Raw genomic sequence first — 10,778 nt, 5'->3', positions numbered from 1 at the left:
CTCTCTTGTTAGATCTTTCTTGCACTAATCTATGAGATGATCATCACCTATTATTAGTAAATCATCAACATATAGTATAAGAATTACCATATCATCTTTATCTCTTTTATAATATAAATTTGGATCAGCTTCATTTTTGTAGAATCCTAAGCTGGTGAGATACTTATCAATTCTTTCATACCAGGCCCTGCAAGCCTATTTAAGCCCATAGAGAGATTTCTTAAGCCTACAAACAAAAGCATTAGGATCATGAGTTTCAAATCCTTTAGGTTCCTCTAGATATACTTCTATAATCTTTCCATTTAGGAATGTTGTTTTTACATCCATCTGATGTACTTTCCATCCCTTTGATGTTGCAATTGCTAAGACTACTCTTACCAAGGTATATTTGGCAATACGAACAAAGGTTTCTTCATAATTGATCCCTTCCTTCTGAGAAAATCATCTAGCTACAAATCTAGCTTTATACTTTTTAATGCTACTATTAGCAGCATGCTTTATTTTAAATATCCACTTGGAAGAAACAATAGATTTTCCTTTAGGTCTTGGAACAATTTCCCAAACATCATTTTTCATTATAGATTGGTATTCTTCTATCATATCTTATTTCCAAGCTATATGTTTAATAGCATCAAAAGGATTTGTGCTCTATTTTGGATAAATCACTCATGTTTTCTATATAATTAGAGAATCTTTCAGGTTTTTTGCTTTCTCTAACTATTCCAGAAGGTGCAGCAAAGTCTAGAGATGGATCAACTATTTTAATGGCCTGAAGTGGTCTTTTCTTTGAATTTTGAATTTCATCAAGATTCACATTTTGAATTTCATCTTCAATTTCTTCAAAGTTCTCCCTCTAGGACCTAAATTCACTATTTCTTTTAGAACTAGATAAAGGAGAAGGTTCTTCAAAACTTAGAGCTCTTTTGAATGCAAAATCTTCTTCAAAAATCACATCCCTACTATGTTCAATACTTTTCTATTTAGGTATGAAAATCTTATATGCCTTAGATGTTTCACTGTACCCTACAAAATACCTTTCTTCTTAGAGGGTTCTAACTTGGTTCTCTTTTCTTTTGGAACATGGATATATATAGGGCACCCAAAAATCCTAAGATGACTTATATTAGGTTTGACCTTAGTAAATACCTCTTCAAGAGTTTTATCTCTAAGGTAAGAATGTGGGCTTCTAGTTTGAATATAAATAGTAGTACAAGAGGCTTCTGCCCAAAGGCAATATTCTAGATTTTGATTAAAAATCATAGCTCTAGCAGCTTCTATAATTGTTCTATTCTTTCTTTCTACTACCCTATTTTGTTCTGGATTATAAGGAACAGTGTACTCCCTCTTAATCCTTGATTCTTTATAAAACCTTTTAAATAAGTCTAATGTATATTCCCCTCCATTATCAATTCTAAGGGTTCTAATTTTGCATCCTAAAAATTTTTTAGTTATTATTTTAAATTATTTAAATCTCTTTAGAAATTCTTTTGATTCTTTGCATTTTAAGAAGTAAATCCATATTTTCCTAAAGAAGTCGTCTATGAACAAAATATAAAACAAGAATCCTCCAAGAGAAGGAATAGACATATGCCCACATAAATCTGAATGAATTAATTTCAAAACATTGTTTTTTTTTCCTAATGCTATCATGAAATGGACTTTTGATGTTCATACCTAAAGAACACCTTTGCATATGGTTGAGTGGTCTTTATTTAGTTTAGGTAATCTAGTAACCATTTTCTCCATAGTTGATAAGGTCTTGAAATTTAGATGCCCTAATCTTCTATGTCATATTTCATTTATGTATGTAACTTCATGAACTAAGGCTTGAATAGGTTGACTAGATTCTCTATTCAATTCATACAAATATCCTTTTCTCTAACCAATCAACTTCACTTTCTTGATTGAGGAATTCTTTTCCCAAGTTAATATTTTTCCATCCACAAATAGGATATTATGCCCATCATCTTCAAGTGTTGTAATTGAGATTAGATTTTTTTTAATTCCTAGTATGTAGAGTACACCTTTGAGAAGAAGAGTATTTCCTAATTTTAGTTTCAAGGTGCAATTTCTAATTCCTTCAATGGAGTGTGCTAAATAATCACCAATGGTAACTTCACCATTAACCTTCTCTAATAGAGAGTCTAGTGTTTCTTTTTATCTTTTTATATGTCTAGAAGATCCAATATCAATTACCCATGCTTTATTTGAAATTTCATTTGATAGTGAGGAGTACAATACATGATTCTGAGGATCATAGGTATCTTCTTCCCTAATAACATTTGTACAATTTTCTTGTTGTTTCAAATTTTTAGGACAATTAGATTTATAGTGTCCATATTTTTCACATTTGAAACATTTTATTTTAGATAGATCTTTCTTGGGTTTCCCATTCTTTTGATTTCCCTTTTTCTTCTTGAAATGCTTCATTTTTCCCTTATATGAGTTTGTATTAAGAACATGAAGTTCTTCATCTTTTGTTTTCAGTTTCACTCCTTTCTTTAGTTTTCTAGATTCTTCTTGAAGACAATTGTTCTTAAGTCTATTGAAGTTAGGAAGATTATCTTTGGCACTTATTCCTTGTGCAAAAGTCTCCCATGAATTTGGTAATCCATCTATAGCCATTAGTGTTAATTTTGTATCACTAATAATGGTTCCTATACTTGATAGTTCATTTCTAATGTTGGTAACCCTTATGAAGTAAGAATTCATTGATTCTCCTTTCTTTATCTAAATGTGATTTAGCTGCCTTTTCAATACTAGAACCCTAGCTACATTATTGACCTCATATACATTTCATAATGCATTTATCATATCAAATGCAATTTGATGTTTTGTAATCATGGGTACAATATCATTTTTTACTCCATCTAATATGATTTGAATTGCTTTCCTATTTCCTTTGCTCCAAATGGTTTATGAGGTTCAACTAGCAGTTGTTTGGATGCTTTATCAATGGATTGTCTTACATCATTCTCTTCAATAATCATCATGATTTTGAATTTCTAGGCCTCAAAGTATTATTTCCCATCAAACCTATCCTCGGATCTGATTGTGTATGATATTTGAAGATAGGAGATAGTTGCTAAATATATATGAAGCCTAATAACTAAATTTTGTAGAGCCTAGGTTTGACTACCAGAGCTCTAATACCATGTAAATAATTTGAAAATTCTATGCTTTAATTAGACTTATCAACAATCCTCAAGACGTAAATAATGAACTCTTCAAACTCTGATGTAACTAAGAATAATCAAAATTTGATCTAATCTAAAATTGAAGTATCTCTGCAATATAAAATCACTAGATATTGTTGCTTGAAGGAGTGAATTGAAATGTAATTGTGTATCCCTCAAACTACAACAATAACCTACCTATATGTCATCACTAAAGGGCATGTCCCTCAAAGGGACATGTCCCTTCCTTAATCAGCATATACTTCTCTCTAGAAGTCAGCCTCTAGAAGTCAGTGGTCTGCAAAGAAAACATATTAATTACTAGCTAACATAATGGGTTAGATTAGTAATGAATATTAACAAATCCTTTAGAAATCATTGTCTCACAAAGGAAAGTATAAGACTTTAATGTCAATCATATGATATTCAAGGTGAGAAGATGAAGTTTTGACTACACATTTAGACCTGTAGGATTATTGAGTTACATACTTAACAAAGTTACTTTGAAGATTTCAAGAAGTCAATGAAGGAAATGATGAGGATACCAATTTCCTTAGTGGAGAAACATTATAATGTTGTATGTTTTCTTGTTGATACTAATTTCACATTTGTACAAGCTACCACACCAAGGGTAAGATGGTTGAGACCCTTAGGGTATGAGATAAATGTTGATGAAGCCTCAGGAGCCATCATAGCTCTACTAGTAGAGGAAGTAGATAAGACTACTAAAGTTTTTGGAAACTATGAGATGGTGAAATCAATGATTGCCATGGAATTAAAGACTAGGACAAGTTGGTAATGAAATTGAAAGCCAAATTTGGAAAGGTTGCTAAGGAGGAAGAGGAAGAATAAGAAGAGGATGAAGAGGAAGAACATACACAAGCACAAGAACCTCTAGCTCTGACTCAAGGCATAGGAGAAGGTAAGGAAGAAGATGAGACTACAGGTGTCGAGGGAGAAGAAGCTAAGGAAGCACCTACTACTATCGAGTCAAAGAAAAGGAAGGCTAAGGTACAACCTATGCCAAAGGAAAAGAAGATTGTCAAACCTAGCCAAGCCAAGCCCGCTACGCCTACCACCAAAGCCAACACACATGCAAATACTCAAAGTGAAAGGAAAAGTCAAAGCAAATAGAGCAAGGTGGATAGTAGCAGAAAATATAGAGAAGGAAATATGTGGCTTAACCAAATTCTAATGAAGAGAAGATAGAATCAGATGATAAAAGTCAATTCAAAGTGGTAAGTCACAATTCTCTATTTGATCTTGAGAACTTATGTGAAAATGTCAAGAGCAATGTTGATTTATCTAGTTTTAGACATATTGACTTTGATAAATTGGGAAAAGAAGAGAAAAACCAAGTGGAAGAGGCATCATATGCCATGATGTCAAAGTGTAAGAACACTCCACTAGAATTTTCCTACTCAATATGAAAAGGCCTATATGATATTGTTGAAAAAATATCGCATCATTGTCTGAATGTGGAAAGAAAAATTAGGGAAACAACATTAGTCCAAGTAATTCCAGAGTTGAAAAAGTGACAAATTGTTAAGGTAGTTAAGAAATATGCAGTTAGGTTCACACCTAAATACATAGCCTTTAGCATTCTCCAAAATAACATTGAAGATGTGGTCAAGAAATTAACTTAAATATGGAAACTTATCTATGGGTTGACCACTATGAAGCAAGAAGAAGCTGACCTTTTAGAGGGAAACATGATGATAATGATGATGACAAGGAAGATGGTGATAAAGATAATGTAGTTGGGGAAGAGATAGAGAATCAAAAGGATGATAAGGCAACAGATGAGCAACAACAAGGTGAATAGATTGTATAGGAAACACAAGTTTCAAGCATCAGTCCTCCCCATAATACAATCAAAACCATTAAAACTATAATTCTTAAGGATGTTTTTGATGCATTAGACATCAACTCACTTACTATAAAATATTTGAAGAAAATACTAGATCAGTCTACACTTCAAGCTAAACTTTGTTAAAATCTAGTTATGGTTAGTGTAGAGGAATTGCAGAAGGCAGTGACTGAGGTCACAAGGGAAAAAGTGAGTCCACAAGAACCACCTTCATTCATCCCTTTAGTTAATCATGTAGAACCTTTAGTTCAAAAAATGGTAGACACATCCACTAAGGATGATACAAGTGCTAAAATTGATACAATTGAGAAGAAGGCAGAAGAGAAAGACACTACTATAAGTCAATAGTAGGAAACAAGATAGATAGATTCATCTATACCTACAGTAGAGAAACAAGGTTCTAGCCAAGTCATTGTGATAGAAATGAGCAAGCTTGAAGAGAGTGAAAAAACACCAAAGTTGAAGGAACAAGTGGCCATCTAAGCACTAGTAGCCTTACTAGCATCTGCCACTCCTTCTACTCAAACTCTTAAAAGGCTGAGCATAGAAGCCATTCCATTGTAGATTTCAATTCCAAGCTAAAGTTCATCAAAGATAGAAAAGGTAATCCATTATGGAGACATAATCCTTGATGAAGAAATTTTTATTCCAAAGTATGATTATGATACTATGACATTGGAGCAAATAGGCATTTTACAAGAAGCCTTAGAAAGGAAAAAGCATCAAGAAATGCTTAGGAGAGAACATAGATAGAAGCAAGCACTTCAAGATATCAAGTACATCTTTTTAGATGCATTTATCCTACCAACTCCTGAAGAGACCAAGCCACTCATATAACAACTGATTGATATAGTGGAAAAGGTCACTAATGAAGACCTTGATACAAATGGAAAACTCTTAGAATGGTCTGAAAAAAAAAAATTTCAAGGCAAGGTAAATGAGAAAATATCTAGTGAGATGGCACTACAACAAGTTGCATTGGCAAAAAAGGTTGAGGATGTGAAGAAGGTGCTTGAGAATATATTCTCACTGTACACAAAACTATGCAATCCTACACTCTTCACCCAAGAGACAAGAAGTCACATTCTGAGTTTGGACAGAAAAATATTTGCATCGGGTGCAAGCCTACCATCAAATCCAGCTCAGACTAAGAAGCATTTCAGAACATTTCTTCAAGTACAAAGTTAGTTAGTTGTCTTAATAGTAGATGAGGCTAATATTAGAGCCAAACTAACAATTATTTAGGCTACCCTCACACCACATATGGAGATAATGCACAAGGATCTAGGCTATACTCAAATGCTATTGAAGAAAGACCCCAATCTTTCTACTTTAGATGGTCTAGTACACCTTGTTGTCGAGCTTGCAATCCAAATTAAATCATTGGATGTTGCATGTGATAACTAGGATGCAAATTTAACGATAATAATGGATGTCCATAAATCTTTTTTGGACAAACACACTATAAGTGTATAACCCATTTGACATAAGTGTCAAAAGGGGGGAGATAAAGAGTATGGATATGATAGAGAATATGAGGGAGATAAAGAACAGAGAAGATGTATGAACAAAAGAGAAATAAATAAGAAAGGGGGAGCATAGTAGTAGAGTTGTATCATTGGGGTGATGTACATTTTTTTTTTGAGAGAAACCAAGCAAACAGGGACAGATATCAACTAAGAGAGAGCATATCAGATGAAAGAGTATCAGTATTATAGTGCATTGAAGTCAAAGTGTATCAGTAGAAACACATTTACTCAGAGAGGAGGATAGATTTTGGATACAATATAGATATATTAACTCGGGAGGAGTTATCACATTTTAAGGTATACAAGTTAGTGCAAAATTTTGAAATTTTGCATATATGTCAAGTCATGGATATGTTATGCTCAAGAAATCAAGAATAATATTATATATTTAAGTGCTTTTTGACACTCATGTCAAACGGAGAGATTTTTTTTATCTTAGATTGGCTTTGACAAGTGAGTGTCAACACACTTAAGCCATTTACTTAGTTCATACCGAACTAGTAATGCATGTCAAGCACAACATGTAAATATTAAGACCATGTCAAGTTACAATGAGTGTCGAGTCACTTATGTGCCAAGTCACTCAGGTGCCCAGTAGATAGACCATGCCAAGTGATTTAGGAGCCAAGTGAATAGTGAATTCCAAATAATGTAGGTGTCGAGTCACAGTATACAGAACAATGTGTTTCGAGCATCATAGACTTCATATGTTGAGTGACATAGTTTTGACATATTTGTTTGTAATGACACAAACAACTATGTAAACCATTTTTTTGCTGACTTAAGATTATATTTTGATATTATGGAGATAAAGACGTATCTATATTTGGATTCCCTATGCAATTACATGCAACCAATTAGAAATAGGGAAGGTTTAAGTGAAAAAATGGATGAATCTCAACCATAGATTCATACCTAACCCTAAGCCACCTAAGTCTTCTTAAGGAGGAAAAATCCTAAAACTCTTTATGATGATGAATGGATAGAGGAGAGTGAATGTAGAAGGAATTAAAGGAGTGAACAAGATAGTTTGCATATAGAGCATTCAAGGTGACTTAAAAGTTGTGATGAAAGAGTGAATTGTAGAATCAATTAGAGAAAAAAGGATAGAGAAAATGATATAGGATTAAGACATCTGATCATGAAGGATCAATAAGATATTATGTAGAGGTGACATGTTATCAAGCAAGCAAGTTCCAATCGCAGGATCTATGCTCAGACATTTTAACAAGTGATTTTAGTTAAATCTCTTAACAGAGTAGTCCTAACAAGTTGTATGAAATCCTTTGATAGCGTGCTTACTTAGTTGTAAATTGAAGTCCTCTAACAAGGCACACTTCTAACAAAGTGTTGAAATCCTCTAACAAAGTGAGATCTATCAATCTCTGTAAGCCTTTAACAGGGCAGACCTTTCACAAGGTAGATCATGTTTCATGGTCAAAACATTATAACTTTCATTAGATACACTTTATTACTATAGTAGTGAAGATTTATGGGTGTCATCCCCACCCCAGTTTTACCTTCTCACTTGGAGGGTTTCTAGGTAATCATATCTGGTTATCTGTGTGAATTCTTACATGGTTATATGTTTAAGATGCATTTGGTTTACATGTTATTTCAGCTTACTTATGCATGGAATGAATGAATGGTGAAATTTTTATGGGTCCAAGGTTAAACTACTAATTCACCCCTCCCCCCTCTCAAAAGTTTACTCTTTCCTCTTGCAATTCCAACAAACTTAAGGATTATTTTATGATCTTTGATGATAAGGAAAAACCTAAATTGTGAATCCTTATACATTACATGCATCCAATCATAAAAAGGGAAGGATTAAGTGGCTAGATCGGTGAATCACTACCGTTGATTCATACCTAACACTAAGTCACCTAAGTCTTCTTAAGAAGGAAAAACCCTAAAATTTCTAAGAATTCTTAAGGGAGAATTGAAGAGAGTTTTCATGCACAAACAAAGAATTCATGGTGATTAAGATGTTATGATTTGTGTTACATTATAGAATTAGTTAAAAAAGAATAGAGGAAAGGAATTAGAAGATAGCAGAGATACATCTAATTAGAAAGGATCAAGTATACATTAGTATAGAGGTGATTTGACATCAAGCAAAAAAGTGCTAAACTAAGGATCATTGTGATATTGCTATCAGGATTTATGATGCAAGGAGCTCCGCTTAAAACCATAAACTCATAATAGAAACAAAGAAACAATAGCTAATGTGAGAACAAAGTATGGACTTCTTATTTGCACCACAAATGAGAAATTACAAAATTCTCAAGTACAATACACTAACTCACATGGGCACCTTCATTACAATAATCTACAAGACAAGTTGTGAACTATCACTCAGAGCTATCCTAGACAATGTTTTGGCCTTTCCTAAATAGGTAATTTTATGCCACCCGGGAAGGTTTTAGACATTGAAACTTAATACCTAGGGTCAATAGACCCTAACAATATATATATATAGTCATCCAAATACATATTTGACAATTATTTTAGATATTTTAGGTAGCCCAACTTTGAAAGGCCGTAACTCACAAATTGTTTCTTTGATTGGCTATTATAACCACTTTTTGGAAACACTAGCTTCTAGTCTACAGGCTTGAAACCATGAAAGTGCCCTTCCATAAAAATTTTGGACCTCATCTAGGCACTCTAAGGCCTCCAATGATGAGCCTAAATATTTTTCTGCAAATTTTTCCACCAAAAATCCAAAATAACTTCTATGATACTTATGCTTGAGCAATGAGATTTTTATGGTAGGCTTACAACTCTAAAATGAACCTTCTTATAGAAAATGAGAACATTTCGAGCTCATTTGATAAAATTACTAAAAATAGTAAGTTCCCATAAATAGTAACCACCCTATTTACTAGTCCTTATTAGAATACAAAAGACTAAAAATAAAATATTTTTGGGTGATGCAAGATTGCCCTTGCACCTAGGATGCTCCTACATCAATTTAACTTTTCAATTTTGAGTCAAACTCATTGAACCATGTTTCATTATGATTCAACATGAATCCATCTCTCATGAGAATAAATGGAACACTTATCACTCATTGGATCTAGGTGATGCTCATAGAGGTAAAGCATCAGGACTTCCCAGGAGGTCACCCATCCTAGTACTACTCCAACTTGAATGCATTTAACCATGGAGTTTCCTCCATGGTTAAACTCCAATCTTGCAACTCCATTTCTAAATCCTTCACCAAGTGTCATGCCTTATGAACCATTAATTAGAAATCCCCTTAAGCTCATCAATTGATAAGAAGGAGATAATTTCCATAGCAAGTGAAACTTTGATATTGTTATCAAGATTTAACTATGTAATTTTGAGTCAAAATCATTGACCCATGTTTCATGAGTAGTGATTCAACATGAATCCATCTCTCATGAGAATAAATGGAACACTTAGCACTCATTAGATCTAGGTGATGTTCATAGGGCAAAGCACCAAGACTTCTTGGGAGGTCCCCCATCCCAATACTACTCTAGCCTGAGTGCACTTAACTATGGAGTTTCCTCCATGGTTAAACCCAAAGCTTGCAACCCCATTTTCAAAAACTTCACCAAGTTTTGTGCCTTATGAACCATTCATTATAAATTCCCTTAAGCTCATCAGTTGATAAGTAGGAGATAATTTCCACAACAAGTCAAATTGTGATATTGCTATCAGGATTTTAACCAGTGAATCAATTAAATCTCTTAACTGAGTAATCCTAACAAGCTATTGTAAATCCTTTAACAGGGTGCTTACTTCATTGTAAGTTTAAGTCCCCTCACCAGGAACACTTCTAATGGGGTGTTGAAATTCTTTAATGAGGTAAGATCTAACAATCTTGTAAGCCTTTAGCAGGGTAGACCTTTCACAAGGTAGATCATGTTTTATGATCAAAACATTGTAACCTTCATTGGATACACTTTATTACTGTAGTAGTGAAGATTTGTGGGCATCATCCCCACCCCATTTTTACCTTATCCTTGGAGGGTTTATGGGTAACCAAATATCTTGTGTCAAAAATGTGTTGAATATTTTACTTTCATGTTATGGATGTATATGCTTAATTTGGTATTTCAATTTACATGCATAGATTGTGAGATGGATGTGTGGTGAATGTTTTTGAGGTTGAAATTTTTAAGTATTAATTCACCCCACTCCTCCCCCCACCCCTCTCAAAGTTTACTT

The sequence above is a fragment of the Cupressus sempervirens genome, chromosome 11, assembly GCF_028749045.1.
Source record: "Cupressus sempervirens isolate cs-2001-9-10 chromosome 11, ASM2874904v1, whole genome shotgun sequence".
In the NCBI taxonomy this organism is placed as follows: Eukaryota; Viridiplantae; Streptophyta; class Pinopsida; order Cupressales; family Cupressaceae; genus Cupressus; species Cupressus sempervirens.
The sequence above is the reverse complement of the archived record's forward strand: the minus strand, read 5'-3'. Positions refer to the sequence as shown.